Source organism: Bos javanicus, chromosome 14 (assembly GCF_032452875.1).
Source record: "Bos javanicus breed banteng chromosome 14, ARS-OSU_banteng_1.0, whole genome shotgun sequence".
Classification (NCBI taxonomy): Eukaryota; Metazoa; Chordata; class Mammalia; order Artiodactyla; family Bovidae; genus Bos; species Bos javanicus.
Window position 1 is genome coordinate 4,985,980 of NC_083881.1, and position 13,793 is coordinate 4,999,772.

Here is a 13,793-nt window from a genome sequence, read left to right on the forward strand (position 1 = left end):
GCCCTCTTGGGATGCCCTCCAGTGCCCACCTGCTTCTATTCCTGTCTACTACTTAAAATCTGCCACAGTGCATTATGGCTTCCCTAGTGGCTCAGACAGTAAAGAATCTGCCTGCAATGCAGATGTGGATTTGATTCAGGAAAGTCCCCTGGAGAAGGAAATGACAACCTACTCCAGTATTCTTGATTGGAGAATCCCATGGACAGAGAATCCCATGGACAGAGAATCTCATGGACAGAGGAGTCTGGCAGGTGTCCATGGGGTTACAAAGAGTCGGACACAACTGAGGGACTAACACAGTGCATTTGGCTAATTTATCCAGGGGAATCATTAGTGATACATGCCCTTTGAGGATTGATATTCCTTTTCTGTACTTCTAATCCACTGCGTTTGTTACTATTAGATAACACAGCAGAGCTTGTGGCTCGAGCATGAGTTCTGAAATCACTCAGATGGTTGTTTGTAATACTTGGAGCACTATCAGTGCAGTGAGTAGTAGGCATGCCTGCTAACGCTTACCAAGGATAAACGGTCCCTTGGGAGATTGAATGGCCTCTGTCACTGAGGGTTGGGTGAGATGATGTTTAGGTCATAATCAAACTTGATTTTTTTTTTAAACTTTACATAATTGTATTAGTTTTGCCAAATATCAAAATGAATCCGCCACAGGTATAATTTTTTAAAGACACTCTTGTCTTTGTAGATCTCCAGCTGTTATTTTATTTTGTGCAATGTGGTATTAATCAATGGTACAAACAGGTATAGAGTTTAGCAGTATTCAAAAATGGTGCTGTGTTTTTGTGTGCCACTCAACCAGGGAATTCAATGGCTTGGAAACTGCAGAGATTATTGCAGTTGCACATCCATCTGGTTTAGGTAATATCGTTATTATCATTATTCTTATTGTTATATCCATTTAAAATTGCTACCGGATGTGGGTGAGCACACTTTTGCTTTTCTGTCTCCGAGTAACATCTGTGGTAGAGGACATCTACCTCAATCAAGGAAGATGGTTGGTGGTGTCTCGTGCTTAACAGTGTGACCTGCAATTCCGGCTCTTCTCCTCACCGCTGTAAATTTAACCTGCGTCTGCCAAAAAAGCCATCATGTGACACTCTCTCATGGGCCCATGGTATCATAAGAAAAAACCAGGAATCCTATCTTTAAGACTCTCTCCAGCTACAAGAGGATGTAGTTTAATGTCCTAAAATCAGATCCAGGATCCTATGGCAGAATTAGATAAAACAATTGATTGACTGAACAAGGTTGAGTTTACTGCAGGATTGAGTTAGGGGTACCTGGTTACTAGTTTCCCAGAAAGCAGAAGTATTTGGTAACCATATCTGGTAAACAGGTAACTAAAGCAAGTGACTTCCCACGGGGGACAATTATTCAACATTTGCCAGACATGTTGAAGCATCTGTCTTTCAAACACTGGTCTGTTCAGAGGGTACAGAGATGAATAAAATAGAAACAAAAGATTCTATTTGTTCTAAAATGGAACAAAAGAGAAACAAAATAAGTCTTTTTTTCTCATGGACTTTTTCTCTAGTGAGGAAGGCAGACTGCATTCAGATAAATGGAGAATATATACAATTACAAGTAGGGATCCCTGTCATGTCCTTCTTTTCCCTGCATGTTTTACAGTACACATGACCAATGCCTGGATTTGATTTTTCTGCAAACTGATCCTTTGAACAGTGCAATGGGTGAAACATACAAGGTGTTAATTGTATATTTTTGAGGAAATGAATGCATGCTATCTTTAGATAGTACCCTAAAAACAGACTTATCTGTACAGCCAAATAGCTACTTCCTTCCATTTGAGACAGAATCCAGCATCTTTTGTTTGTTTGCTTTTCCTTGAATGAATCATTTATTTAGCAAAACAATAATAGATGTTTTGCAAAATAACTATAACTCTAGAAATGCTAGGAAAAAAACAAGAAAATGCAAGTAAGTGGGGGATGGGCCAGCGACACTGTTTATAGGGAGGTCACGTGAGCATTCTGAGAGAGAGTTTCATTGTACCTCAGCATGTACAGGTCGACTTGTGGGGCCAGGGTGGGGGTTGGTTTGACAATATTGCTGTCAGTTAGAAACAAGTATTTATCAACTGAAATGGAATACAAAGAACTCAGAATGTGTATAAATTACGAGGAAGAACCAGGTGTAAATCACAGGAACAATTAAAAAACAATAAATACTGTAAATTCCTAACCGAACCAAAAAAGCCCGTGCTTAAAGACTACTACTACTACTAAGTCGCTTCAGCCGTGTCCGACTCTGTGCGAACCCACAGACGGCAGCCCACCAGGCTCCCCTGTCCCTGGGATTCTCCAGGCAAGAACACTGGAGTGGGTTGCCATTTCCTTCTCCAATGCATGAAAGTGAAAGGTGAAAGTGAAGTCGCTTAGTCGTGTCCGACTCTTAGCAACCCCATGGACTGTAGCCTACCAGGCTCCTCCATCCATGGGATTTTCCAGGCAAGAGTACTGGAGTGGGGTGCCATTGCCTTCTCCGGCTTAAAGACTAAAACTATATAAATATCAGTAAAATAATTCAGGTAGATTTTTATAATGTTCTGTCTGTAAACTGTAAATATACTTAAGGAAGTTAGAGGCTTGCTCACAAAGGAGCCTTGGGATTGGACAGAAGCATCTGTCCAATCTGTGCGTGCATGCTAAGTTGCTTCAGTCGTGTCCAACTCTTTGTGACCCCATGAATCATAGCCCATCAGGCTCCTTTGTCCATGGGATTCTCCAGGCAAGAATATTGACGTGGGTTGCCGTGCCATCCTCCAGGGGATCTTCCCGACGCAGGGATTGAACCCCTGTCTCTTGGGTCTCCTGCATTGGCAGGCAGATTCTTTACCACTAGCACCACCCGGGAAGCCTGGAAACAGATAGTCATTTCTTCTAATACAATTCTTAGTGTTACAACTTTTACCACCGTTATTGAGCACTTCTTACACGTTGGGTGGTTTTGCTATGTTAATGTATCTGAGAGTCTTCACACTATCACATATTTGTTATTATTTCCAGTTGAGGAATAAGCAAAGTGAGATTCACTACCATAGATGACAGATCAGAATGTGTTGGTCTCGCTTAGGGAAATGCCACCATGAGGGTATGGGTCTATTTGATATCCTAGCTTATGTCTTTTTGACTAGTTGCATTGGTTTTCACAAGATACCCATGAAAGAGACAGATGGAAGGAGTAGGTTGTGGGTGAAGATATTGCAGAAAAAGAGGGGAGCTATGGAGGGAAGTCATTACATGTGACTTTTAATCTTTTCATGAAGCAGAAATGCAAATGAAGTCTATTATCTCTAGTCCTAAAGTCAAATTATGAAAAGGCATAACTCTTATGTCATTAAAAATGCGTTGTCTTTATCATGTTACCCCTCTGAACAGATGTACTGTTTATTAAGAGCACACACATTAAGGTAAAGTGATGATAGAAAGGACACTGCTTTGGTAATGATTTCTACAGGTATTTTCTACAGCAGGGCCTGTAATGTAAATGTAGACATCTGGGCCTGTCAACACTAATTTTCAAATGCTGTGACATGGGGCTTTGAACTTTCCGCTTTTGTGAAATATCGTTCTCCTCAAAGTCAATATTAGTTAACAGCAAGTTATTCTCTTTGCATTTTTGTTTTCTGGCAGGGCTACAATACATACAATACAAGACTGAAGTCCATGCCTAAACCTGTTTTTTCCTGAAAGCAATTGCACGTTTAATCATTGGCAATATTGTTCTCTGTCTGAGTAGGGTATAGTTATTATGCTATTCTGCCTGATGGCTTTATTTAACACTCCATCATACTAGCTGTAAAAGGTAGTCAATAGAGCAGATCAATATTTATGATGTAACTTATAGGATAGATATACACACAGGGCAGAAAATCTTTAAGCTGAGGACTGGGTACTAGGTGCCCAAGAAGGATAGATTTTTACCAAGACGTGCATTTGGGATTTGATCTTGTTCTCAGGAAGCAGCACAAAGGCCCCATACCACTATGCAAATCTAGACCAATTTTCATCTAAATACAACCCTAGGAAATTTTGTATGTGTCTTAGAAATTTGTGGTCTCAAAATGTACAGTTTTTCTCCCTAATCACTCTAGAATTTGGCCTTAAGTTCATTTAATTCCAAAGTTTATGCTATTTCTACTTTTTATCCTACCGTGGGCAGTGTGAAACTAGACATTGCTTACTATCCTATTGAATTTTAAAAGTTGGCTCATTCCTATACTCTTTCTAGGAATAGCTTTGGGCAAAAGTTAATTAACAGCATGCCCGACATCTATGGGCACAGTTCTCTAAAGGTAACCACCTAGAGGAAAGAAAGAAAAGGAAAATAAAGAAAGCTGTGCCAATAAAAGGTCACACTCATTTTTATATTTATTTTTTTCTGAACTATAGTCACAAGCACAATATTTGGAGACCATGAATAGATTTTCCGGAAAGAAATTGCCACAGGTAAAATGCTTCCTAGAATCAGATAAAGGGGAGCATTTTTGATTGGCTAGTGGGCCTGAAGAGTGAGTGTAATCTATAGACAAATTTAACAAGCCAAAGCTAATTTAGAGATAAGGAAATGCCTGTTTATCAACTATATATATATACATACTTTAGAAGGCAGAGGTGCTTTTTGGATACTAAATGAGCTACATAGAAAATGTATTTGATAAACGTTCAATGACCTTTCCAGTATCAGCAGGCGCTCATTCGAAGGGGTTGGAGAAGGCAGATAAATCTGTTCTTTTTCTGCTACAATCTCTTTCCAATCAAAACATCTACCATCGTGGGTTCAACGAACACTGTTCACTGCAGCCTTATCAATAGATTTAGGAATACCTTCTTACTTGGCATCACACTTCTTCTGAAAAGATTTTTTAAAAACTAGATAACTTTCTGCAATGAATACAAAAATATCAACCTTTAAAACTTAAGGTAAAATATCTGCCGTGAGTTGGCAAACTGCCCTTGAACCCATGGGATGAGCGAATTAATGCCCACCTCCATTTCCGTATCTTGTCTCAGGTATCTATCAGGGGCTCCTCCTGAGATGTATCTGCTGGTTGGGGCTGTTGTGGGGAGAGGTGAGGATGAATGCTTGTGGGGTGCCTGCCATGTATTCAGAAGCAGACAGACAAAAATTTTGTTCCTGTTGTTGAGTTGCTAAGTCATGTATGACTCTTCTGTGACCCCATGGACTGTAGCCAGCCAGGCGCCTCTGTCCATAGAATTCTCCAGACAAGAATACTGGAGTGGATTCCCATTTCCTTCTCCAGAGGATCTTCCTGACCCCAGGACTGAAACCACGTCTCTTGCATCTCTGGCCTTGGAAGGTGGAGTCTTTATCACTGAGCCAGCAGGGAAGACTCAGCAGAAAGTCATATTACAGGAGGTGATGCTGCAGAATTCACATCAGCCTTGAACTTCTCAAGATTTGTTTTTAGGATTGAATTACAATTGTGTGAACTTGATTAACTGCCTTTTCTTTTTTGTTTTTAATGTTTGTTTATTTATTTGGATGTGTTGTGTCTTAGTGGTAGCCTGTGAGATCTAGTTCCTTGACCAGGGATCAAGCCCAGGTCCCCTGCACTGGGAGCACAGTCTTAGCCACTGAACCACCAGGGAAGTCCCCATTAATTTCTTTCAGCATCAGTTTTTCATCCCTCAGACAATTGTAAATGATACCTGACTAATATGGTAGACATGACCACTAAACTGTATATATATAAGATGTCTACTTGGTGTCTGTGTAATAGCAAATGCTTGGCATGATTTATTATTATCATCTGGTATACTTAGCCCTCTAAAACACAGTCTATACTTGCAAAGTGGTGAATAAAAGTGCCTACCTTCAGAGTTCTTATAGGAATTAGGTGAGTATGTGTATGTGTACACTTCTGTCAGTAACTGATGGGTGATCCCTTTGGGAAATGACTGGAGAAAGGACTTTCATGCTGTCCTGGGGAAGACTGTCGAATGCCTCGACCTTATTCGGATAGGCGGTTGATGAATAGAGTCCCTTTAGAGGAGACACAGAGCAAAAGCTGGCAACTAATTTAGGCTGTGTCCTTTATGAGCAGAGAGGCTGGGCTTTAGTGCTGAGCCTGTCATTCTGTAGCTACACTGAGTCTGAATTCGCCTTTTCTATAACTTAACAGCTATCATATCTGCAGTATCAACTGAATTTGTGGATTCAAATGATGATATACAACCACCACAAGGGTCAGTAAATGACAAGTACATTGCAAAGGGCGATTTATTATTATTATCTATATTTCTGCTTTTTGTAAACCTTAATGAATTTAATGGCAGCAGAGGGTCAGGTGCAGAAATGAACCTCTGGCCAAGCCTCAGACTTCAAAGACTAGTTTTCTAGTCCAGATTCTGCCACATGTGTCTCTTTATCTCTCTCGTCTTATTTGCTTCTCAAATACAATTTTATTAATATTTAGAAGGAGTTATTTATTTCCCAAATCCCTTTAGGTTCTCAGCTTTGATTTTCTATTGTGCTTAAAATAAGCATAATAGAATCTCATTGGGTTATAAGGAATCAAGTAGGGTCACATATGAGAAAATATGTTATAAACTGTAAAGGTTATGGGACTTTATCATGAATAATAACAACAGACAGGATCATGATATGATCCTTTAAAAGTTAAATCCCAGGCTTAGTTCAGCAGTAAACACAAATCACATTTTCACCTAAAGACCTGATTCTCTCAAGGTTTCTCCTGTCACCATCTGACTAGGATAACCATCTCTCTTACTATTTATACACCAGCCTTCTTTCTCTTGTGTAGACTAGTTAACAGGGTGGGAGAGGGTGGGGATTCCAGGCCTATCTCTTACATTATCGGTGATAAGTATTTACACATAAGCGCATTATCTTTGAAGGTCTCTGTTTTCTATTTGGAAAATGAGAGATTTTTCAGGACTCTTTCCAGCTTTTATTTCATGATAGGCTAGATTTAAGTTTTTTCTTAGGTGGAAAAAATGCATATGTTTATATGATAAAAGATAACTATGTCATCAATTTCACACAGTTATTAAAAAAAAAAAAATCCTGGATAGTTCTACTGAAAATTCAGATTGTTTCTAAAATTGTCTGCTATTTATTGTTATTCTATTAACTTGCCTGGCCATATGCTACAGGATTTATATGACATGAATTTCTTAGGGCTTCCTGCAACCTGCTGGGGTAGGTATGACTTTTTTCTCCAATGAATGGATGAATGATTCAGCTGCAGAAGAATCAACTAGTTTGACTAATTTTATGTAAGTTTGAAATTACAGAGCTAGAAGCTAAATCAAATATTCTAACTTACCAGGCTACTAATTTTCTAAGTCAGCAAGCTAAATATATATTCATCTGACAATTCAATTAAATTAGACAGAGTATTGTCTTGGTCTACATGCATCCCAAGTTCAAACGTCTGCAGAGGCCAGGCAGGTGACCCACCTAAGTAAAGACTTCCCAGGAGGTCTGCCCTTGGAAGGGTCAAGGACAACCTCTGTGCTTCTCACCAAATGGTTGCCAGCGGGGAATTAGGTCCACTTTCCCCAAATCTTCCAATTGTGCTAAGAAATCAGAATACTGGATCATTTTAAAAACCAAATCTCCAACTTTAACATCCTGGGAACAATTTTAAAAAATAAACACTGTGTGTCCCCAGACAGAACACAGCCAGAGACCTCACACTGTCAGTTTGCAAACTCTGATGTGTCTTCACTAATTCAAATGGGGTCATATTTTTATGTGTATGAAGCCTTGTGGAACATACAAGGAACCATTAAGTGACGCAAACACAAGCGAGGGGATACAATAGTGGAATGACTGTATTATCTGTGGTTCCCACTGTTTCTGTACACGTGTCCAAGGGTGTAGTTTTTCCACTTGCCCCAGGGGACATTTAGGGCAGTTCTATGACTGCTTTATTTACTTCTTTATTAAAAACAAAACAAACTAACAAAAATTTACCTCCAAATTTTTACCCCCCCAAACTCCTAGGTCATTTTAAGGTATACAATTCATAAAATGAATTATCTATGTAATGCTCAGTACTCAGAATATATTTTACAATTGGAACTTTTCCTAATAAGTCCTCGCTGCCTCACAGCCCTGCCTCCAGCTGGAGGGAAGCCTGTATTGAGATGGTGAGTAAGTTAGCATCTTCTTATGTCCCTAATTTAGGGCTGCTTCTTCCTCCTTTTGGTAACCGCAGCATTTGACCCTGTGGTCAGTAGAATCACAGTGCCTGAAAGATGTCCGCATCCTGATCCCCAGAGCCTGTGACTATGTTAGGTGACCTGGCAAAGGAGAAGTAAGCTTGCTGAGCATCAGACCTTAAAGGAAGGAGATGATCTTGAGTAATCTGAGTGAGCCCAGAGTAATCACATGGGTCATTAAAAGTGGAAGAGGGAGGGAGGCAGAACCAGAGAGACAGGAGGCTAAGAAAGATGTGATTTGGCTTTGCTTGCTTTCTGATGGAGGAAGGGACTGAGATAAGGAACGTGGTAGCCTCTATCAGCAGGAAAAGATATGAAAACCGGTTCTCCCCTGCGAGTTCTGAAAGGGGTGCCCTGCCAACACCTGGTCTTACCCAGTGATGGGCATTTCAGACATGTGTGTAAGACGACAAAGTTACATGGTTTTAAGCCACTGAGCCTGTGATAATTTGTTACAGTGGAAATAGAATATTAACACAGACTCTTCCACAGTGAAAGTCTGGAAACAAAGGAGAGGTCAGGGGACCTGGATGTTCTTATCTGTCTGGCTCTGCAGTGATGATCTAGAATTTGGCAAATGTTTAAGGTTGAACCAAGTGGGCTACCCTGGTGGCTCAGACGGTAAAGAATCTGCCTGCAATGCAGGAGACTTGGGTTCAATGCTTGAGTCAGGAAGATGCCCTGGAGAAGGAAATGGCAATCTATTTGCCTGGAGAATTCCATGGACAGAGGAACCTGGTAGGCTATAGTCCATGGGGTTGCAAAGAGTTGGTTGAACATGACTAAGCAACTCACCGCCCCCCCCCCCCCTACACACACACGCGGTGGACAGAATCATGTGGCTGCCTTATTCCTGTGGTTTTCCTGATGTGAGGAAACCATCCCAGTTCAGGTTGACTATTTTTCACTTTCTCCATATCCCAAGGCATGTAAGCTCCTTTCTGGCTTCCCCTGCTCTGAGCTCTCCACTTCCTTTTGGGGGTGCTTCTACAAAAAAGCTTCTCTGGGGCATGTTGTCAACATGGAAGGATAATTGTGATGCCTTTTAGCTTCAAAACCTCGATGGTAGACTTTCCTCCGAAACTGGCCCTTCCTCACACTGCTCCCCACCTGTCCCTTCTCCCCAGCAGCATTCAGACACCAGGGGTCCCAGACTCCAGCCTGCAGGAGTCACGCAGCAAGCTGTGTAACTCGACTTGGGTGGAAGGGGGCTCTTCCCTCCACGGTGAGTGGGCAGCAGTTGTGTGACAGCTCTCTTCCAGAAAGGATTCTTCAAATTCCATCCCTCCCATCCAATTTCCATCACTCTGACACTCTCTCTGTGGGAGGATCACTTAAGAGCACCTAACCAGTTCTCAAAAACATCATTCGAAAAAGAAAATTGCATTTGTCTAGTATCTCACTTGGAAATTTGCCTCAGACAGAATTTTCTCTTACTGAACATCATGTAACCAACCAAGGTTGGGATTTCTGCCTGTGAATTAGTTAACTGAGGAAAGAAGAAAAGCTAGAAAAGGGAAAATAATAATAATAAAAAAAATCCCCTCTCACCTAAACACTCTATATAAATAGTATGTTTCCCATTATTTTTTCTGTGTAATTACTTCACTGCTGCAGTTTTTCTTGACAGCATGTTTATGATAATTGAGGACTGAAAATCTCTGCCAATATTTCCCCAGATGGGTTGATTGCACTTTCCTCTCACTTCTTATAATATTTTATTTAATGTTCACTGTAAGGAGAGTCTAAATGAAAGATTTTTCAATGCCTAAATTTATAAATATGCATCTAACAAATCACTAGAAGTTAAAAAATTAAAATTTTCTAAGTCTAGATTGCTGTGGAAAGCTATAACCAGTTTTAAAATTTTGCATACATGAGAAACACCTGTGGATCCAGTTAAGATGCAGATTTTTGAGTCTTGCCAACTACAGGCTCTGGTTTTTTAAGTTTAGAACCCAGCTCAGGAAGCTTCATGGTACTCAGCATGTTCTTTCTTGTCTGTTACGGCACAGCCAGAGTGATAACTTCTGTTACTAAAATCTCTGAAATTACCTAGTATTTTATCAATGTCTCTAAAGTCCCTGCTGTTGTATTCCCAGTATCTACACTAAGGATAATGACCATTGACAGGAGGGCTTCGGGAGTTACATTAGAGGTGCTATGGAATTTACAGAAGAGTTCATATGTCATGTCTCAGAACTCTTCAAGCCACTGACATTTTCCTTCATTGGCACTAAAGCTTTGAACTCTACTCTGCAATTAAAAGTCATTATCTCTGAAATGCCTGGAAAGTTTAGAGGAAGGTTGCCTTTAGTTTTTATTTTCAGTTTTCATGTTGGCCTCTTTCCCAAGGATTCACAATTTGAGTCCACAGTGACGTGCTGCCATGAGGCTGAGTGGCAGGATTTCCATTTCAGTTTAAAACGGACCCACAGTATACTTAGGGGCTTCCCGGGTGGCGCTAGTGGTAAAGAACCTGCCCAACAATGCAGGAGGCATAAGGGACACAGCTTCAATCCCTGGGTTGGGAAGATCCTCTGGAGGAGGGCATGGCAACCCATTCCAGTATTCATGCCTGGAGAATCCCTGTGGACAGAGCAGGCTGGTAGGCTATGGTCCACAGGGTCACAAAGAGTTGGACATGACTGAAGTGACTTAGCACGCATGCACATTGTATTGATTGACTCAAGATGAGTTGCTTCCCGTGGATTTTCTAATTCTGATCAAAAGTTGCCCCTGGTGGTTTTTGCTCTCTATATGATTTCAAACATTTCAAGCATGTTGGATTTTTATGGTGATACAATCATTTTAAAGGGAGTTGTGGTCCCTACCTCTCCTGCGTAAACCGTGATTTTGTCACCGAAACCTACATTAGAAGAGGTAGAAATGACTTAAGAGATGCTTCTAATATAGTCAAATTTGGCTTCCTTTATCTCCTCAAAATTGAGATGGCAAAATTAGAGTATAGACAGCATTTCATTCGTGTCCAGACAGCAGGTGTTCACAGATATAAGGAAGTGATGCTGTGTGCTTATGAAAAGCTTGTCAACATGTGACTTCCACTACCACCTCCATCAATCAGCCCTGAGGAGGCTGGAGCTTCTGAGAGCCTCCCCTTCACTACTTAGAAAAGGAAAGAAGGGAGACGGGAGAGTGGCAGGAAGATCAGAATCATTGTTTATCATCAGTCTGACACTTATTCAGACAATGCTTTTTCTGTTGTAACAAAACCAAATTTCTCTGTGACCTTAGTCAAGACACACTCCCTCTACAGTTATTCATTTCCCTTAAGTAGAACAGTGAGGGCAATTTTAACAAAGGCCTGTCAATGCCCTTCCCAGGATAACATTTCTCGGTTTGTTTTCTAAGAGTAACTATGACTATGGGTATTCTGAATATCATGAAACAAACGTCAACTGCAAATCCTCTGACCTAGAAGGGACATGAGTATATCCCTTCTAAGACAACACGGATGCTGCTGGGACAGCCCATTCCCATTGTCTGATCATAAAGCAGCCACAGTGTTCTCTAACTGTCTCCCTAACTTTGGGAAAGGATTAAGCATCTTTGGAAGCTTCTTTTCTTAAAGGCCCATGTCTTGTCTTCACCCAGGTGTGAGCCACAGGTAAAGCCCACGTGCATCCATTCTTTGGTTATGATTTTCCTCTTCTTCACACCCATAAGATATTAATCCTCTATGAATCTGCTTAGGAAAGTCCATGATCGTTCTGCTAATTTCCAGATATACTCAGGAAGGGCGAAAACGATTTGTGAAATTTGTGAACTCATCATACACTCTGTGTGGGGAGTCACTAATGACCAAGATGGATCCAGACGTTCCCCTCACAAAGTTCAGTGTGATGTGATGAAGGCGATGTAAAAGGGAAATGGGGAAACGCAGAGCTGAGAGGCTAGGCGATGGGAACCGAAGCGCTCCACCTGACCCAGCCTTACAATCTGGATGAGGGCACTTCAGCCCTGGATACGGCGGAGGACTCACAGGACACTGAGCAGCCCAATGGATGGACATCTGCATAACTTTAGCAGCTCTCTCTGATGGGTCTATGTTCTGAACCAACAATGAAGATAGTTGGTCTAAGAAGCTGGAAGGCAGATTTTTTTTTTTTAATTTTTAATTTTCTTGATAAATCTCGTGTCATGTGTGATGGTTCCTACTTAATTGGGGAAAAACATAAATTCTGAATCAGTATATTCAAAATAAACAGAAACCTCAATTTAATAGACTTGGGAGACCAGCAGGGGGAGCTCTCAGGACCTGCAAACCTGACGGAGCACAGCAGGAAGAAGAACGAGTCCTCTTCCTTCCCCGCGAGGACCCAGCCAATGAAAAGCCGTGGATTCTTATGACTCAGAGCCTGCCCAACTTCCTCTTCCCCTCTGGAAGATCACCTCCCCTTGCTGTGGGGAGGACTTGCACGTGGCTGGCTTACTGTGGTTGTGCTGTGGGGTGCTGAGTTGCTTTAGTCGTGTCCGACTCTTTGCGACCCAATAGCCTATGGCCCACCAGGCACTTCTGTCCATGGGGATTCTCCGGGCAAGAATGCTGGAGTAGGTTGCCATGGCCTCCTCTAGGGGATCTACCCAACCCAGGGATCGAATCCAGGTTTCCTGAATTGCAGGTGGATTCTTTACCATCAGAGATAACCAGGGAAGCCTGAATTTCAATTTTCTGCTAACCCCCAATAAATTCGTCTTTGCCAGATAATATCTATCAGTCTATCTGTTTCAGGTCAACAAGCACTAGTTTTCTCTTTTCTTAGATTTGCCAATTTGGTAAACACTGAAAATAACAAATTTTTCAAGTGTAAGTTATGTTTACTTTTTTTAAATTAAATTGAAAACTTTTTAGTACTTTCATTATAAGCTTTTGTGCAATGAAATTTTAATTGTGTGTGTGTATGTGAATATATTTGTATGTATCTGTGTGTGCATGTGTGTGTGTGAGTGAGAATTTCTTCTTTGCTCATTTTGTTATTGGGATATTGCTTTTCTGATTTATTAAAACCTTTTAAAAATATCAACTCTATATCATTCCTTGAAAATATATTTTTCATAATCTGTTGTTGGTTTTAAATATTTTATTATGTCCTTTGCTGCTAAGTCGCTTCAGTCGTGTGCAACTCTGTGCAACCCCATGGTCTGCAGCCTACCAAGCTCCTCCATCCATGGGATTTTCCAGGCAAGAGTACTGGAGTGGGGTGCCATTGCCTTCTCTGATTACGTCCTTTAATCTATACGAATTTTACAGCTTTACTGTATCAATCCTATGTATTTTTTCTTTATGATTTCCCCCCGTCATTATTCTTAGATAGGCATTTTCCATTCTGTGGTTAAGATTATTTATTTTCCTCATAGTGCTTTTAAATTTTTATTGGTAATATTTTAAACTTGAAATTACATTAATAGATCCTTGAAATAAGTGCCTGATGTTTTCCAAATAATTTACCAGTGTCCCCAGAATTATTTATTGATAAATCTGTCCCATTTCTCAGATTTTACATACCACCCTTTATCATA